This window comes from Cryptomeria japonica, chromosome 11, assembly GCF_030272615.1.
Source record: "Cryptomeria japonica chromosome 11, Sugi_1.0, whole genome shotgun sequence".
Taxonomy (NCBI): domain Eukaryota; kingdom Viridiplantae; phylum Streptophyta; class Pinopsida; order Cupressales; family Cupressaceae; genus Cryptomeria; species Cryptomeria japonica.
The window spans coordinates 724,448,523-724,469,440 of NC_081415.1; positions in this window are offsets into that span (position 1 = coordinate 724,448,523).

The following is a 20,918-nucleotide window of genomic DNA, read 5'->3' on the forward strand; positions in this document are numbered from 1 at the left end:
TCATCATTAGATTCCTCATCAGCTATTACACATGTCTTTTTATCTCTTCTTCTCAAGTCTCGGTGTCCTCTATAATGATTATCTTTCTATCTGTCATCTCGGTAATCTCTTGTTTCAATCGATTCTTTGTCAGGAAAATTAGAAGTCATATGTCCTATTCTATCACGGTTTAAACATTTCAAAGGCAACTTTCCTTTTTACTTACCTTTTCCTCTCGGTAGCCTTCTGGCTAATAGTGCTTCAAACTCTTCTTGCTTTCTGATTTCTTCATAAAGTTTGTGTACCTCCTCCATGTTTTTGCAAAATCTTTCACTTGCTTCACTGTGATTCCCTTCAGAGTACTTATTGTAGTGTCCTAAAATTGTGACACTTGCAATTTCGACTGCATTTCGGTCTTCACGATGGCGACGCAACACGCAACCTGAATGGAGACCCCAAAACTTGCTCACGACACTGAAAACTGCATTTTTCATGCACCCTGGCCTGAACCTCCTTTGCACCCCGTTGTCCCGGAGGTGGGACCAGAGCGCCCAGCGCCCTGGTCCCTGGGTCCTATTTTGGGCCCGGTTTCCTAAGTGGTATCGGGTCTTTTTTATTGCAATTTGGAAATATACTTCCCTGGTCGGCCTAAGGTCGGGAAAATCAGTCTATCAGCCCTAATTGACAAGTATATAAACTACATTTTCCTCTCTCATTCGATATGAGGGAAAAGGCGTGGAAACTATACTCAAGCATTCAAGCATTCAAGCAATTGATCATTTCAAGTCTCCATTCAAGGCTAAGTGTTGCATTCAAGTCAAGGATTCAACCATTGAAGAGGAGATCACTTATTACATGCTACATACTACAACATACAACATCTAAACCTTCGCACATAAGGATACAAACATCCTTAGAACAAGGTATTAGTACTTGTTTTACATTACAATCATTTACATTTACAGCTCTTGCTCATTTCTTGGTTAATTCCAAAACCGGGGTTTGACCTAAAGGCAAACCCCTAATCCCTAACCCCCCAATCGTCTTCGCTTTTCTATGTGTAGGTTGCAGGTACGCGGCTGAAATTGAAGATCTGGAATCCTTGTGCAGAGACGAATAGATCCCCCTTCGTTTCGCGGATTTTTCGGAGGACCGTGGCGCCGGGCGCCATCGTCCTGACAACTTTTGCCCAAATTTGCAGGACAGCGCCGTATCGACATTTTACTGCTAATTCCAGGTCCGCAGCTTCATCCTATAACCCGAACTCAGTTTATAAGCGAATCTTTATGACTTTCTATGCATTCTTAGCTTAATTTCCTTAATCAACATTCTTTACAAAAGAGGGTAGCTTTGCTTTCCAAACCCTTGAAATTCATCTAGCATCCAATCTTACCTTGTGTGGGATTGGATCTTATGAGTTTCAACCCCTCTTTTGAATGTAAAGTCTTCCCCCTAAGTGAAAACCCATCGAATCCTAGCGAACCTCCCTTCTCTCTCCTCGGAGTTGGAAGAGGGGAGACCAACTAGGGTTTGACCGCGATTTTCCGCTTTACATTTTGGTGAACCTGACGTGAACATCCTTTCTGATTTTTCATGCTTAGATCTGAAAAAAAAAATTGATTACATTTCCATGTTTGATCTTTTGCAAAGTTTTAGAGGTGATTGCATTAAAACCCTAAAATTTCTTTTTAATAATTAAACTTGCGAAAATGTCTAAATGTTAATGGTTGTTTCAGATCTGTCCTTCTATTACAAATTATCAATTCATATTTGTGCTTTAATTCTGAAAATTAAGTGGTTAAGTGTCAAAACCCTAATTTTTGAAACCCTCTTGATTCAACCTTTGTCCGACAATTTGACCGATCAAAACATCTCCAAATCAGCTGTAACTTTGGATTCTGCAATAAAATCACAATATCTTTCATCCCTGAAAATTTGGAAAAAAGTTGCGAGGACCGTGTTGCACTCCGAGCGCCATCGTCCCCGACATTTTTTCCAAAATTTCGGGAGCGAGATCTTGCTATATTTTCCTGCTAAAATCCAAAATTTTGGCTGATTTTGTCAATTATAATACTTTCAAAATTACAGTCAAAGTTGGTCTTGTGATTGCTTGGTCTAAGGCTCCTAATCATTCAAAAATTATCGAAACTGAAATTTTGTGTCAAAATTGTGTTCCTACTGTCTTAGATCTGAAAATTGTATTTGCATTCATTCGAAATTTCAGTGCTTTATTCAAATATTTGCATTTTGTGACTTTTGAAATTAAGTGCCTAATTACAACAACTTTGATTTCCGCTTTCAAAATTGAATTTTGCGTGAAATTGAATCAATTTTTAAATTTCAAAATTTGCATTGCTCTTGACATTCCCTCTAAAATCATAAAATTCAAAATTTCAGTTTCCCTCTCTTTTTCAAAATTCAAAATTTTGCATTTTTCGACAATCTTGATAGGGTTCAATTTTGAATTTGCAACTTTAATTTGGCCTATCTACAGATCGTGAAATCCCTCAATTTTTTCAGATTAGCTCTAAAATCATCATACCTTTCATCCCTGCAAATTTCGAAAAAAGTTGCAAGGACCGTGTTGCACTCCGAGCGCCACGGTCCCGAACATTTTTTCTGAAATTTCAGGAGACTGTTGTGATTGCATTTAACAGCTTAAATCTGGAAGATTGGCTGGTTTTACTAAAAATTGCTACCTCTAAAATCAAAATCTTCTCTCTCTCTCTAGTGCATGAGTTTTACAACAATAAGCCCTACTTACACTATTCCCGTTAGACGAAGCCGTAGAATTAAGTCCTTCCGAGGTTTAACTACCGAGGAGATGGAACCTAATTTGAGTAGCCTTTTTAACGAGGACATGGGTAATTCCTCTAATCCTCCTAATGATGAAGAAGCTCTCCATGAAGTTTCCGTTGAACAACTTTCCAAATTGGATAACCAATTTGACGATTTTCACCAATGGATGTCTCATGAGTATCCCGATAGTCAAGCTCTTCCTTTAATTGAGGGTCTAAAACGTATGCTTCAAAGTGATAAGAATGGAATTGATATTTTGCGTGGTATTTCACACATTGTTAATTCGAATGTGATGCCTATGAAGAGTTGTGCTGAATCTTTAGGTTATACACAACCTCCTACACAAGTCAATCATTCTATTCCTTTGACCACTTCTATTGCTAGTATACCTACCTTTACATCAAACATCATGGCTACCTCTATACAAGACATTCCTCCTGTGATTACCAGTCATGGGGGCAATCCTCCTTCTTCAATTAACCCTATTCCTTCATTTAATCCGACTTCTTCATTCATTCCTTCAGTAAGTGTTCCTATTACATCTTCATTCATTCCTTCAGTAAGTATTCCTATTACATCTTCACAAATGAACATGACACAAGGGGGCAATTCATTTAATCATTCCATTCCTCCTTGTAGTGTTCCTCCTATCCAATCATCCCCTATGGTTGACTATCATAGGGTCCCACCACCTTACTCTTTACCATCTTTCAATAACATCACACCTCCATCTCAATCTAACACACCTAATATGAACTCTTCGACTGAAGCTACCATTAATAATCTTGCACAAACTGTCTCTTCTTTACAGCAACAAATTGCCTCTATGAACCAATCTAAGTTTAGTGTGCCCACATTTGATGTTGCGAGCCCACTTTCTCTTGACATTGTTCGAGCTATCCCTCCTAAACATGTTGAAATCCCGCATTTGGAACTTTATAATGGTAAAGGAGATCCTCTAACACATGTTAAGACTTTTCAAACAATTTGTACTGATTTTGCTTATGACCAAAGGTTGCTTGCAAAACTATTCACCAGAACATTAAGAGACAAAGCCCTACAATGGTATTGCTCGTTGCCTTCTTATTCTATTACTTCTTTCGAACAACTTGCAAATGCTTTCATTCAACAATTTCAAAACAATATAAGTCCTAAAGTTACTTTGATTGATTTGATGCATTGTAAACAAGGTGTTAAAGAAAAAGTGACTGATTTCATTGGTAGATATAAGCATTTGTATGCTCAAATTTCTTTTCCAGTGCCTGATAATGATATTCAAAGAATCTTTATTTCTAATTTACAAAAAGATATTCGAGACAAACTTCTGTTTTCTGAGTTTACTTCTTTCCAACAGTTGTGTGCCACTCTTCACAATTATCAACTGACTGTGAGTCAAATGGAACAATCACATCCTATGGCTCCGAGTGATAAGGGTGATAGCAGTCAACAACCATTTGGGAAGTTTAAACCGAACAGAGATTCTATCAAATTCAATGAAAACATCATCAACAACAATGTGAATGCAGCATCAGGTGTGCCTCCTATTTCTAAATTTTTCAGGAAAGAAAGAAAGTATACTCCTTTGAATGAATCATTGCATGATATTATGAATAAGTTATTGGAACAAAATGTGCTTACCCTTCCTCCTATAAGACAAATTGATCCTGCAAAGATTACTTCACCTTATTTTGACCACAAAGCTTTTTGTCACTTTCATCGTCAGTCTGGTCATGATACTGAAAAATGTTTTTCTCTAAAGGGTAAAATTCAAGATTTGATTGATAATAATACTATTTCTGTTTCTGGAGTGAATGATAAAGGCAACACATCTGTAGCTCCTCCTAACCAAAATTTTCAGATTTTTACTGATCCATTACCTTCTCATACTTCTCATACCTCTAATGCGATTGAGGCTAATGATTCCTCTTTCTCATCTGATGGTCTTGTGTCTATGACTCCGAATGTGATTAACTTTGTAGAGCAGCAAGAAAACCCTAAAGAACCTTCCATCACATTTGATTCTAGTGAAACCATTAGGGCACCTGATGGTCCTTTATACATAGTTGCAAAAGTCAAGAATATGCCTTGTCGTGGAGTGCTTATTGATCCTTCGTGCATGGTTAATGTTATTACTGAAGAATTTCTTTTTACTTTGCAATTGAATCAAGTGATCTATGACAAAACAGATGTGATTGTGAAATTATTTGATGCATTTTCTTCTCCTGCAATTGGTTCTATTACATTGCCTATTGAGGTCCATAACAAATCCCTTGATGTGAACTTTGCTATTATTCCATCTTCCGAACAATTTCATGTGAAGCTTGGCTATCCTTGGCTATCTTCCATGAAAGCTATTGCTTCTCCTATTCATAAGTGTTTGAAATTTCCCCATAATGGTGAAGTTGTTACTGTCAATCATAGTCTCTTTAAACCAGCTGAAAGAACTTCTAGCGTTCCTCTTGATTACTTTTAGCCTAAACAATTCCAATCTCTTCCTCCGCGAAGTGATCATCTTTTCAAATCTTATCAAAAGTGGAAAACAGATATGATCCTATCTCTAAGTGAACCTAGAACACCTAAACTTGACATTCCTATCATTCTTGAGAAGGAAATTCTTCCTTTGAAAGACAAAACTAATGTCTTTCCCCAAGAAGATGCCCAACCCGTCCCCATGGATGTAACTATGTCTATGCCTAATAAATCTTCTAAGAGTAGATCTATACCTCCTCGTCATGATGGACTTGGTCTTCTCCCTAAACCAAAAATTCCTCCTTTATATGGAGCGGTTCCTCCTCCTTCCTTTTATAGAGAGAAGAGACCTTCTTCTTCTCCTATTATCCAGCCTAAGAGACCACAACCTAAACATCCAAGTGATAAGGATGAGAACATTCCTCCTCCTCTATCTTCTACACTTCCTACTAAGACTAGACGTAATCGTTCTGCACGCGAATGTCGACGAAAGCGTCGTCTTAGAGCTCAAGCAGCTGCTTCTCAAACTTTGCAATCTCCAAAAACACCTTCAACAAGCATTATTCCATTTTCTCCTCAGCCGGATATTGAGCCTAAATCTCCTAAACATAAGATGCATGATGGTCTTGATCCTGTGCGAGTTAAATATCCTATTTTTATAAATCTTGATGATGATATAGATGAAAATGTTATGCATGATGAAAATGTTACTCCTCTTGCTTCTGATAGTGAATATGAACTTGTTGATATTGATAACCATTTATCTAATGAATTTTCTAAAGCACTTATCATAGCTCCTAGACAAGAACAACGTGGCTTGGAACATGAACATAGCCCTTGTTTGGATCTTGTGATAGCTCCATCTGCTGTGTTGGATGTTCCTCCTCTAGCGTGTTCCCTGCCTTCCTGAAACATTGATCAGCAAGATCGGGGGGTAGATGACGTGCTAGACTAGTTACATTAGCATGGCAGATTCTCTCCCCCTCTCTTTTGTTACTTCTTCTATATGTTATTCTCATTCTTCTATTTGTCATCCTTAGTGTTGTCTACTTGAGGACGATGCAAAGCATTGAGATCTCTTTGGTCTCTCTCATGTTGACTCAAAAGACACATGTGTTCCCTTATTCTAGGTGACCTTCCTTGATTGGGGAATGAAGAACAATTATGCATACATACATATGATATATACATGACTTATCATACAGCATACTGACCCCGAGGAAAGCGAAGTCACCTCGTGCTTTGTGTTTGTGTTCATTATCCTTGGGTTTATCTCACACTTGGGGGCTAAATCCTTGTGGTAACGTGCTCCTTTCCTTTCTCATTTTCTATGTGTATCACTACGTTAAAACAATCACCCCCGTTGAGGCGTGTGCGATCGCTTTAACGTAGGGGGGCATACACCCTGTCTATCCTTTCAAAGATACTTGAAAATTTCTTGGCAAACTTAGCTTTGTCTTGAAGATTTTTGGTATTTCTTTTGCATGACTCATAGTGAGGGAACCTTACTACTGACAGTCATGGTTCTTCCTCGTGATCTTCCCTTTTACTTTGTCAATCGAAGTTGTAAGATCCTTTGTCCACTGGGGGCTTGGTGTATCTTGCCTCCTTGACGTGGTGAAAGTCTTTCAACGTTGTTTCCTTGTACTTTACCGGAAGTATGAGCATACATACTCCCGCTAAAGTGGGGGCTAAATGTAGCGTCCTAAAATTGCGACACTTGCAATTTCGACTGCATTTCGGTCTTCACGATGGCGACGCAACACGCAACCTGAATGGAGACCCCAAAACTTGCTCACGACACTGAAAACTGCATTTTTCATGCACCCTGGCCTGAACCTCCTTTGCACCCCGCTGTCCCGGAGGTGGGACCAGAGCGCCCAGCGCCCTGGTCCCTCAGGACCAAGGCGCCCAGCGCCCTGGTCCTCCAGGACCATGGCGCCCAGCGCCCTGGTCCCTGGGTCCTATTTTGGGCCCGGTTTCCTAAGTGGTATCAGGTCTTTTTGATTGCAATTTGGAAATATACTTCCCTGGTCGGCCTAAGGTCGGGAAAATCAGTCTATCAGCCCTAATTGACAAGTATATAAACTACATTTTCCTCTCTCATTCGATATGAGGGAAAAGGCGTGGAAACTATACTCAAGCATTCAAGCATTCAAGCAATTGATCATTTCAAGTCTCCATTCAAGGCTAAGTGTTGCATTCAAGTCAAGGATTCAACCATTGAAGAGGAGATCACTTATTACATGCTACATACTACAACTTACAACATCTAAACCTTCGCACATAAGGATACAAACATCCTTAGAACAAGGTATTAGTACTTGTTTTACATTACAGTCATTTACATTTACAGCTCTTGCTCATTTCTTGGTTAATTCCAAAACCGGGGTTTGACCTAAAGGCAAACCCCTAATCCCTAACCCCCCAATCGTCTTCGCTTTTCTATGTGTAGGTTGCAGGTACGCGGCTGAAATTGAAGATCTGGAATCCTTGTGCAGAGACGAACAGATCCCCCTTCGTTTCGCGGATTTTTCGGAGGACCGTGGCGTCGGGCGCCATCGTCCTGACAACTTTTGCCCAAATTTGCAGGACATCGCCGTATCGACATTTTACTGCTAATTCCAGGTCCGCAGCTTCATCCTATAACCCGAACTCAGTTTATAAGCGAATCTTTATGACTTTCTATGCATTCTTAGCTTAATTTCCTTAATCAACATTCTTTACAAAAGAGGATAGCTTTTCTTTCCAAACCCTTGAAATTCATCTAGCATCCAATCTTACCTTGTGTGGGATTGGATCTTATGAGTTTCAACCCCTCTTTTGAATGTAAAGTCTTCCCCCTAAGTGAAAACACATCGAATCCTAGCGAACCTCCCTTCTCTCTCCTCGGAGTTGGAAGAGGGGAGACCAACTGGGGTTCGACAGCGATTTTCCGCTTTACACTTATACTTTCTATCATTGTAATCATTAGATTCATCAAGATGAAAAGAACTAAATGCAGACTCAATTTTATTTACCGAAGACCCGCTATTATCAAAGTTACTTAACTCAAATGCATTTCACTTACCAATAGTAGCATCCAAAGAAACTGGCATATTGGGTACAGACCTCAATTCATTGATTGCAGAGACTCGGATTGCATAAGCTGGTAGAAGTGTTCTTAATAACTTACTTGTTATATCCTTTTCTTCAATGGTTCCACCTACTCCTTTGATTTGGTTAACAATCTCCTTTAACCTTTAGTGTACTGGGTTATGTTCTCACCTTCATTCATTCTCATAGATTCAATTTGTCCTCTTAGACTGTCCACTTTTGCTCTTTGAACATATTCAAGAGATTCAACCTCAGTAGCTTTAACAGATATTTGTAACCAAAATTGAAAAACATGCAAACTTAAGAACACATAATCATAACAACACTCATAACACCATATTTAACGTGGAAACCCAAATAGGGAAAAACAACTGTGGGATTTCGGACCACTAAGAAATATACTCTTCTAGAGTATGTGCGGTTAAAAGAAAATCCTGTTAAATATTACAAACACATTGCTAGATGTAACCTGGTTAAGGGATTTCCCTCAGATTTGTTAGGATCTTCACCTTGTTAGAAGTGACCTTGTTAAAGGGTTTCAAACACTCAATCAGAATTTCACCTTGCTAGAGGATTTACAAATAAGACGGTTAAGTCTACTTGGTTAAGAGATTTTCTGTCACCTACAAATAAATAACAACAATGAGTATGTCTGCAACTTTGCATCTAAAATGCTAAAGTAGATTCTTATTTGCTCAATACAATCTAGTCATAGGACTTATCTTGTCCCTCTGCTGGGCTCCTTACTCTATTTTTCAAACAGGTCTTCAAGCTTCTGTGCTTAGTAATCACTATGTAGCATTCCTATGCTTACACTTGCCCGCATACATTGTTTATCAATAGTTCCTTACTTATAAACAATTTGCTAACCGCTTAATCTCTTTGATCACATTTCCCATGATCAATCATAGCCATCAGATCTTCTAACTTGACCAGGTTCAATGTATCCTTCGATCGGAAAATGTTTTACCTCTCCTTGGAACTTGCATATATTTCTTGGAACTTGTGCTAGGGTATTGCAGTTCAATCTGAGCTGTAGATATTCCTGTTGATCTTCCATTGCCATAGATCCTTAACAAACTTCATACACATTGTATCAATCATTTAATCATAACCAACTCAGCAGCTTCCTTCATTAAATAACGCATGTATACATCCAATGCATTCTGTTATTACTCGGTTGCAACTCCGTAAATACTAAACTTCACTCAGTAGACATTTTGCCTTCATTAACCAATAGCGATTACCTTAGGGTTTACCAACTAGGTTCCTTAGGGTTTACCGACTAGGTTCCTTACTTGGTAACATAGTATAGTATTAACCTTACAAACAATACCATATGTAGGATATCAAAACAATCTAAACAACATGATCTCATCATTGTCTAACTCAGTAATAGTTTCCCATTGAATAACTTCTTCCTCCCCTTATTCATCACATTATTTCTGTGCCCTTTACAGACATCTTAATTCTCTTAAAAACATACTTCTTAAGATATGGCAACATCCTACTAAATCAGAAAATCAATTTCTTGACATCAATGACAAAATAATATTGTGAAGATAGTAAACATCCTTAATCAATTATATCCATAATTATCAACAACCTTCTCAATATCCTAATTGAAATGCCAACAATCTCTTATTGTCTCTTATAATGCCAACAATCTCCCCCTTTGGCATTGATGGCAAAACCAATTGATTTGACCTAAAAGATTCGAATTCAGATTGTTGTGATTGTGATTGCTCAAATTGTTGAAATGCTCTCCCCTTGTCATTACTATTCTCCCCCATACATTAGTCTTCTCCCCCTTTGACAACAATGCCAAAAGAAAACTAATACATAAGTTCTTCCTGTGTGAAGTAATTCCTTTGTTGTTCGGTATCAACTCAGTCTCGATTAAAGCATTTTATCTTCAATTCCTGTTCCCGATTTTTGTTTCCTGCACACCTTTAGAAAACATCCTAAACTGTGTAAATCAGCATCAACTCCTAAAAGATATTCTTTATTGTCATCGAATTGATGCTTTCACCGAACTTGGTCAGTGAGTAGAAGATAGGGGTAGGACCCCTAACTTACTTCTGAGATACTCAAAAGTGGCCCTTGGTAGTGGTTTGGTCAAAATATCTGCTATTTGTTCCTTTGAACTAACATACTCCAACACCACATTCTTTTCTTGAGCTTCTTCTCTAAGATAATGATATTTGATAGAGATGTGCTTTGTCTTAGAGTGCATAACAGGATTCTTTGAAATGTTAATGGCACTAGTATTATCACATAATATAGTTACTGGCTCGGTAACTTTCTCATTTATGCCTTCCAATAGTTGTTTGATCCATGTTATATTGGTACAATTTGATGCTGCAGCAACATATTCAGCTTCTGTTGTTAACTATGAAATACATCCTTGATTCTTGCTAAGCCAACTCACTAGTCTTTCTCCTAAAAAGAAAGCTCCACCACTTGTGCTTTTCCTGTCATCTATGTTGCCTGCCCAATCAGCATCAGTATAAACTTTTAAACCAAAGTCATTTCCTTTCTGATATACTAAGCCATAATCCTCAGTACCTGTCAAGTATCTGAAAATTCTCTTGATTGTTGTCATGTGTGTTTCCTTGGGATCTGCAGAAAATCTTGCAACTATACCTACTGCATGTGCTATATCTGGCCTATTGTGAACAACATATTGCAACTTTCCAATCATAGATCGGTAAAGTGTCTCATCAACAGATGCAGATTCATCATTCATTGATAGTTTACAGTTGGTAGTCATAGGAGTACTTACTAGTTTTGAATCCTCCATTCCAAATTTCTTCAAGATTTCCTTTATGTACTTGGATTGAGTAATGAAAATCTCACCTTTCATTTGTAGTATCTGTAGACCTATAAAATACTTTATCTCACTGATTAATGACATCTCAAATTCTTTTCTCATTTCATTTCCAAAGTTCTTGCATAAAGAGTCATTTCCACAAAAGATAATATCATCAACAAATATGGCTGAGATTAGTATTCCATTTTCATCATTCTTCATGTACATATTGTTGTTTTCACTTGTCCTTATAAAACCAATCTTGATTAAATGAGAGTGCAATCTTTCATACCATGCTCTAGGTGCTTGTTTCAGACCATATAAAGCTTTGTTCAATTTACATACCTGATCTTTATTCTCTCCTTCAACAAATCCTTCAAGTTGTTCAGTAAAAACTTCTTCTAATATACCATTCAGAAATGCAGATTTGACATCCATTTGATATACTCTGAAATTCTTGTAAGCAGTGTATGCCAACAATATTCTTACTCCTTCAAGTCTTGCCACAGGTGCAAAAGTCTCACCATAATCAATTCCCTCTTCTTGAGCATAACCTTTGCAAACTAGTCTTGCTTTATTTCGAATGACCTCACCTTTTTCATTCAACTTGTTTTTGAAAATCCACTTTGTACCGATTACATTTTTGTCCTTCAATCTTGGGACTAGTGTCTATGTGTCGTTCTTTTTGATTTGATCAATCTCTTATGTCATTGCATTTATCCAATCTTCACTGTTAAATGCCTCTTTCACTATCCTCGGTTCAAATTCAGATATCAAGCATGTGTTTTGTCTCAGTTTATTCCTTGTCATCACTGGACCATTCTTATCTCCTATAATCTGACTTGATGCATGATTCCTTCTGACATACTTGGCTAATACAGGCTCGGTAGGCTTTGTGTGATCTTCTTCATCACTCGGTAACTAGATATTCTCTTCATTTCTTTCAACAGTTTTCTCAGTAGGACTTCTTGGTTGAACATATACAAATCTTTCATAATCTTCTAGTTCTTTGGAGTTTCCTTCATCATTTCTTTCTGCATATTCATCAATTTTCACATTTGCACTTTCTAATATTTTGTTAGAGGATTTGATAGGACATTTAAATGCTTTGCTTCTAGAAGAATAACTAAGAAATGTTCCTTCTTCACTTTTATGATCAAAATTACCATTTCTATCATCTTTGTGAATATAGCATCTACTTCCAAAGATTTTAAAATAACTTACATTAGGTTTCTTGTCATACCAGATTTCATATGGTATCTTCAATGTTCCTTTCTTCAGTTGTACTCGATTCAGGGTGTAAACTACAATGTTGATTGCTTTTCTGTAAAATGTTTCAGGTACCTTCTTTTATATCATCAAGGTTCTTGCACAATCCACAATTGATCTGTTTCTTCTCTCGGCTATCCTATTTTGCTAGGGTGTTCTCGGTGTAGATACTTGCCTCTTTATACCATGATCATTGCAGTATAAGTTAAATTCATCAGAAGTGAACTCACCTCCTCTATCAAATCTAAGACATTTCAGTTGTCTTCCTATTTCATTTTCAACTCTTGCCTTGTACCATTTAAACATATGAAAATCTTCTGATTTTTCTTTTAAAAACATTACTGACATCATCCTTGAGTAATCATCCATAAATAATATGAAGTACTTATCACCATAATAACTCTGAACTTTTAGAGGACCACAAAGATTAGTGTGCACAAGATCTAAAATTCCCTTAGAAGTGTAGGACTTACTTGTAAAGTTTGATCTTGTCATCTTACCCATCTGGCATCCTCGGCATATAGCATTCTTGGGTTTCTCAAGACTCAGTAGACCTCTTACTCGGTGCTTCTTACTTATTTTGATCAGATTATCAAAATTTACATGACAAAACCTTTTATGCCATAACCAGGTATCATTTATCTTTGCATATAGACACTTATTATGAGTTGAGTCAAGGTGACATGTGTTACCTTTTGTTTGTGTCTCAGTAGCTGCTAACTTCCCATGATGGTCATGAACATTGACAATTCCTTTCTGAAACTCTATTCGGTATCCTGTATTGTTTAGTTGTGCTACACTCAACAAATTGTATTTCAAACCTTCAACCCAATGAACATCATTACATTTAGCATTGTCAGGAAGTGTTATATATCCTTTACCTCTCACTGGACATGGTGCATCATTACCAAATCTTACATAACCTCCATCATAATCTTCTAACATAACAAACTTGTGTTTATCACCTAACATGTGATGTGAGTATCCACTATCTATGATCCAAGAATCATTAGTATTTATGTGAGCTATTAAAGCTTTTTTTTCATACCTTTCTTCATCTGATCCATCTTTAATAGCCACATAAACAACTTCCTCTATATCAGTTTCATCTGATTTATCATTATTAGATTCCTCATCAACTATTACACATGTCTTTTTATCTCTTCTTCTCAAGTCTCGGTGTCCTCTGTAATGATTATCTTTCTGTCTGTCATCTCGGTAATCTCTCATTTCAATGGATTCTTTGTCAGGACAATTAGAAGCCATATGTCCTATTCTATCACAGTTAAAACATTTCAAAGGCAACTTTCCTTTGTACTTACCTTTTCCTCTCGATAGCCTTCTAGCTAATAGTGCTTCAAACTCTTCTTGCTTTCTGATTTCTTCATAAAGTTTGTGTACCTCCTCCATGTTTTTGCGAAATCTTTCACTTGCTTCACTATGATTCCCTTCAGAGTACTTATACTTTCTATCATTGTAATCATTAGATTCATCAAGATGAAAAGAATTAAATGCAGACTCAATTTTATTTACTGAAGACCCACTGTTATCAAAGTTACTTAACTCAAATGAATGTAGCTTACCAATAGTAGCATCCAAAGAAACTATCTTATTGGGTACAGACCTCAATTCATTGATTGCAGAGACTCGGATTGCATAAGCTGGTAGAAGGCTTCTTAATAACTTACTTGTTATATCCTTTTCTTCAATGGTTCCACCTACTCCTTTGATTTGATTAACAATCTCCTTTAACCTTGTACTGTACTGGGTTATGTTCTCACCTTCATTCATTCTCATAGATTCAAGTTGTCCTCTTAGACTATCCACTTTTTCTCTTTGAACATGTTCATCACCACCATACACAGATATGAGCTTGTCCCACATTGCCTTGATATCATTGTAGCCTTCTAGATCATTAAACTCTGAGTCAGTCAATTCAGATGTTATTTCAATCATTGCTTGCATATGTTCTTGATTTGCCTTTATCTCTTCCATTGTCAATGGATAGGTGCTAGGTGTATTGAAATCATTCTCTAGATAATATACAGCATATTCTCCAATTCCTGATAGGTGCAGCTTCATCCTTTTCTGCCATGTAGAGAAACTTGACTTATTCAGCTTCGGTGCATCCTTCTTATACATCTTTGGATATTTGCCTCAAGTACCTTTAAACTTTTCTTCCAGAGTTCAAAGGTTTGATACCAATTGATAGTTCTGATACTAATTGTTAAGTACAGATGTCAAGCTAACAAGATGAGAGGGGGGGGTGAATCATACAAACTTAATCTTCAATATATTCAACAGATTCAACCTCGGTAGCTTTAACAAATATATGTAACCAAAATTTTAAAACATGCAAACTTAAGAACACATAATCATAACAACACTCATAACACCAGATTTAATGTGGAAACCCAAATAGGGAAAAACCACTATGGGATTTTGGACCCACTAAGAAATATACTCTTCTAGAGTATGCTCGGCTAAAAGAAAATCTTGTTAAAGATTACAAACACATTGCTAGATGTGAGCCGGTTAAGGGATTTCCCTCAGATCTATTAGGATCTTCACCTTGTTAGAAGTGACCTTGTTAAAGGGTTTCAAACACTCAATCAGAATGTCACCTTGCTAGAGGATTTACAAATAAAACTATTAAGTCTACTCGGTTAAGAGATTTTCTGTCACTTACAAATAAATAACAGCAATGAGTATGTCTACAACTTGGCATCTAAATTGCTAAAGCAGATTCTTATTTGCCCAATACAATCTAGTCATAGGACTTATCTTGTCCCTCTACTAGGTTCCTTACTCTATTTTTCAAACAGGTCTTCAAGCTTCTGTGCTCGGTAATCACTATGTAGCATTCTTGTGCTTACACTTGCCCACATACATTGTTTATCAACAGTTCCTTACTTATAAACATTTTGCTAACCGCTTAATCTCTTTGATCACATTTCCCATGATCAATCATAACCATCAGTTCTTCAAATTTGACCATGTTCAATGTATCCTTCAATCGGAAAATGTTTTACCTCACCTTGGAACTTGCATATATTTCTTGGAACTTGTGCTAGGGTATTGCAGTTCAATCTGAGCTGTAGATCTTCCTGTCGATCTTCCATTGCCATAGATCCTTAGCAAACTTCATACACGTTGTATCAATCATTTAATCATAACCAGATCATCAGCTTCCTTCATTAAATAACACATGTATACATCCAATGCATTATGTTATTACTCGGTTGCAAGTCGGTAAATACTAAACTTCAATCAGTAGACATTCCACCTTCATTAACTGATAGCGATAACCTTAGGGTTTACTGACTAGGTTCCTTAGGGTTTACCGACTAGATTCCGTAGGGTTTACCAACTAGGTTCCTTACTTGGTAACATAGTATAGTATTAACCTTACAAACAATAGCATCTGTAGGATATTAAAACAATCTAAACAACATGATCTCATCATTGTCTAACTGGGTAATAGTTGCCCATTGAATAACTTATTCCTCCCCTTATTCATCACATTCTTTCTTTGTCTTTTACCGACATCTTAATTCTCTTCAAAACATACTTCTTAAGATATGGCAACATCCTACTAAATCAGAAAATCAATTTCTTGACATCAATGACAAAATAATATTGTGAAGACAATAAACATCCTTAATCAGTTATATCCATAATTATCAGCAACCTTCTCAATATCCTAATTGAAATGCCAACAATCTCTTATTGTCTGTTATAATGCCAACATAGACATCATCTGCACTGCTCTTTTCATTCAAAGAGATGGTTCCCTTTCCTTTTACCTTACATGGTGAATCATTTCCAAATCTCACAACACCTCCATCAAATTCCTTCAAAGTAAGAAAATTACTCCAGTCACCAGTCATGTGGTGTGAACAACCACTGTCTATAATCCAATCATCAAAACTATCTATGTGAGAGACTAATGCTTTCTGATCTGATGTTTGTTCTTTAATAGTAGCAAAGACAATGTCCTCATTTGCATCTTCTTCAGAGTCTTCATCTTTGATTCCACTATCCACTGCAACAAGGAAATCTCTTTTACCTTTACCTTTGTGCTTCTTATACTTCTCACATTTTTGTTCATTGACTCCATTAGGACAGTTAGCTGCAATATATCCAATCCGGTTACATGCAAAACACTTCAATGGTCATTTACCTTTGTACTTACCAGTACCTCTGGGTAATCGCTTAGCCAACAATGTTTCAAGCTCAATCATACTGTCTTTATCATCAACCTCTCTGTTGGATCTGGACTCATGACTGTAACTAGCTTCTCTGCTTTTCCTTACCGGTGGGTTAGAAACTGAAGCTCTAAATGCATATTCATATTTTTGAATACTTCTATCATAACCATTTAATTCAAATACAGTAAATTTACCAATGATGGAGTCAAGAGTTACCTTTGATTTATCAATAGACTTGAGTTCCTGAATGGCTGTAACTCGGATAGCGTAGACCGGTAGAAGGGTTCCAAACACCTTGTTAACCACTATGGTATCTTCCACTGTACCACCAACACTTCTAATCTCTTCAACTATCTCCTTGATCCTATGACCATACTATTGAATGTTCTCACCTTCAACCATCTGCACGTCATCAAATTTACCTCTCAGACTCTCTTCTTTGGCAATCTTCACATGCTCATCACCATTGTAGATATCTTCAAGTTTCTTCCACACTTAAAAAGCAGTATCCAAACCATGGACATCAACATACTCTGAATCGGACAAGGAACTGATAAAGGCCTCCAATGCTTGACTATTCTCATGTTGCTCCTTCTTTTGATCATCTAACAAAATCCCACTAGGCAAGTTATATTTAGTAACAACATGTTCCCAATGTTGACTTCCTAAGACTTCCTAAGCTCTTGATGTAGATCTTCATCCTATCACTCCTGATTTTGTATTTTTCCCTATTGAATTTCAGACCTTCTTTCTTCATCATGTTCTCCTAGATATTTACCTCAAGCTATTAGCCTTAAACACAAGAGGACCTGAAATGCTCTGATACCAATTGATGATATGATGAGTCAATAATGATCCAGTCAAGTACTGAGAGGGGGGGGTGAATCAGTAGATAGAAAACAAAATAAACTTTCACCAAACTTAATCCCAACTCATAAATCAATCAATGAACTAACTAGTTTAGACATTGAACCCTAAACTGTAACTGCACTGTCAAGTTTACCGGTTGACTAAGATACCAAAATAACAATTTAATAGATCAGTAAGTTAGATACCTTTTATCCAAAACATCAATACACTTTACTAACATTAGTAATACCTCATTTCAAATCACTTCCGATCATCTAAACATGTCTTCGTGGTTTTACCAGTTAAACATATTAACCATATCAAAACATACACAAAATCATTCACCACTTGACACAATGATTTTTGATGTGGAAACCCAAATGGGAAAAACCACGGTGGGGATGAATATCCACAAGTATTTTGAACTCTTCTGAAGTTCATCCTGTTAGGAGCCAAGCCTTGTTAGAAGATTTACAAAAATGTCCTGTTAAGAACCGATCCGATTAAGGGATCAACTACAATACCCTGTTAAGAGTAATACCCTGTTAGGAGTAACCTCAGTACAGGATTTGAAATCCAAGCTAATGGATCACCTAGCTAGAGGATTTAGATAGCACCAAGCCTTTTAAAGTTTACTTGATTATAGGATTTAACTGTTGTAATTGTTAGAGAACAACAGGGTCTTGTTGATCTGTTAATAGCACTTCTTTGCTTGATCATATCTTTTTAAGCTCCTATCTGCCTTCAAAACATTCTAAAAATACTCCTTCTAGTTCAACAACAATCAGACTACCACACATAACCAAAATTACCAATACTATTACAAACAACTCATCGACCTTATAAGTAAATACAATAGGTTGGTAACACATCACAAAACTTGAGATCTCATGGAGATTACAAACATATCGGTTCAAACATGACAGTTGGATTACATAGTGCTGGTTAACAGATTTGTCCTTCTTAAATACCTTTTAAAAATGACTCCCAAATGCCCAAATTGAAAGACAAAAACAAGAACCAATAGTTGATTCACTTGCAATGGTGAGTACAAGTGCTCTCTGAATTTTGATATGAAGGTACAGCTCCCTTCGTTGGATAAAAACGTATATTTTCTGAATATGTTTTTAACCAGAAAGCAATAAAGGAAAACTAACATCTGCTCATAGCCATGACACAAATGTGAATAGCAGATTTATAATGAAGTGAATGAAGATAAGTAAAACATAGTTTAATTACCCACACCCAAGAAAATACCCTTTCCAATAGAATCAAAATGCCTTGGACTCTGATCGAGTCTCTCTCATGCCTCAAAGGACAAGGGGGATCAGAAAACCTAGGCAAAGAGCTAACAACAGATTTCTTTCCAAATACAAATTATTTTTTAAATCAAAGTTTCAGAATCAAATGCATATACATAGTTTGATGTAATAGAAAAGGCAATGAAAGCTAATTAAAAGAGAAATAAAGCTCATTGTAATCAAAATAAAATATTGACAAATGCATAGATCAACAAAATCTTCTACATTCCATCAATGCCAAAATGTGAGCTCACAGACTCAACACTTCTGAAAAATAAAACCATGCAGTCCAGAAAACAATGTTGCTCTCTCTTTTTCTTACAGCAGAAAGATAAAAAAAGAAGCCCTGCTCTTTTCTTTCATTACATATATATATCCGCTCTCTTTTTTTAAAGAGACTTGCAGTTATCAATAACTAATTCTCGAAAAGATTATTAATTAATCTTTTCGTTTATCTTTTATCTTCTTCCCGACAACTTTTCTTTTTTTTAGCTTCAAATCTTTTATCCTCCATTCTTTTCTAAGAAATATTTATAGAAAATTTAAATTAAACACATCCAATTATGTGTTGACAGGTGGACATATTTTTTATATCTCTAGGATAAATTAGGATCTCCATTTCAAAGTGTCCCCACTATGAGCTTCTCATAATAATCTTTTTCTCAAAAATTTTCATAGACCCGTACTCAGAGATCAATAAGTTTTAAACACGATAATATGTTTCCAATCTCTCTGGTGAGGATTTAGAAAACTAGGTTTTCTAAAACATATCAAAAAATTTGCGTGATCCAACGGTTTAATTGATAGTTATAGCCCTTGCACAGAGACTAATTTTTCTGTCTCAAAATAAAGACTCAGAAAATTTGTGGTTACAGGTTGCATTGAAAAAATATAAACAATATACATGTCAATGTTATTAGATTATTAAACTTTCTGAATTTTTAACCCACACACTTTGAACCTTCATCTGTTTAATTTGATGAATCTATGAACTCTAAATTTGAACCTTTGAAATTGAACCTGCGAACCTGAACTTTGAACTTTGAAACTTGAACCCGAACTTTGAACCTTGAACCTTGAACCTGCAAGGTTCAATCAGAAGGTTCAAAATTATAGATTTTGCCCACAATATGCTTCATTTATCACTTTGTCTTCATATTTAGCTGTGCATTGAACCTTTGAACCTTGATCCTTGAACCAAAGAAGGTTCAAAGTTCAAGTTCAATGACCACAAATTACAAAGACCTTACACTCATAAAACTAAAGTTGTCCGCTCTAGTTGAACTCAAACTTTGAACTTGAACCCGAACTTTGAACTTTTTGAAAAGGTTCAATAGTTCAAGTTCAATGACAATTGTTCCTTTGGGCTGCCATAGAAAAACTTGCATAACTTTTTTACTGGGGGCTTTGTTTCTTGTGAAATTTTAACTGTAGAATAAATAAGCCAAGTAGAGCATAACCCAGAAATCATTTTTTGCATAGGACACATGAGACTTGGGATTTGATTGTTTCGGCATATGGGTAACCCAAAAATAAAAGCAGTAAAATCTCCCAGCCGACATGGAGTTTGGCAATAAAAAACTGGTCATTTTGGAGAAAAGGAGGTTAAAATTACCTCTCCAAAATAATTTTGTGTCATCTTTCACATAATTTGAAAAATAATGTTTTTTTTTTTGTGATTGGCAAGTAGGGGATGTCCATGAGGGTCCTTGAAAGTTTGAACAAAGGTGACCAATACTTTCAATATTAAAACATTAGCAATAGTTGGTTTTTAGCTAATTATGAGGCTTTAGGCACAAGCAAGAATATAGAGGTAACACATAGTAATCATCTACACATTGTTCTAAACAACCTCAACCGCTCCTGGATCACCGCTCATCGGATCCTGTAACTCATCACGCAATTTCCACGTCATGCTATTCACTTGCTCATTCCCAAGATAAATAGATCTTCATACACTAAAATCACTTTGAAACTCATCATGTGCAACATGCATACATGGCATAATCATCTCTGATCACCATTCGATCATAAATCATCATAACCGATTCTCCAAGCTCCATCGGTTAGGGTTTTTCTTATCAACAGGTTAGGGTTACTGGTTGATCACTCTACTTCAAATACCAATACTAG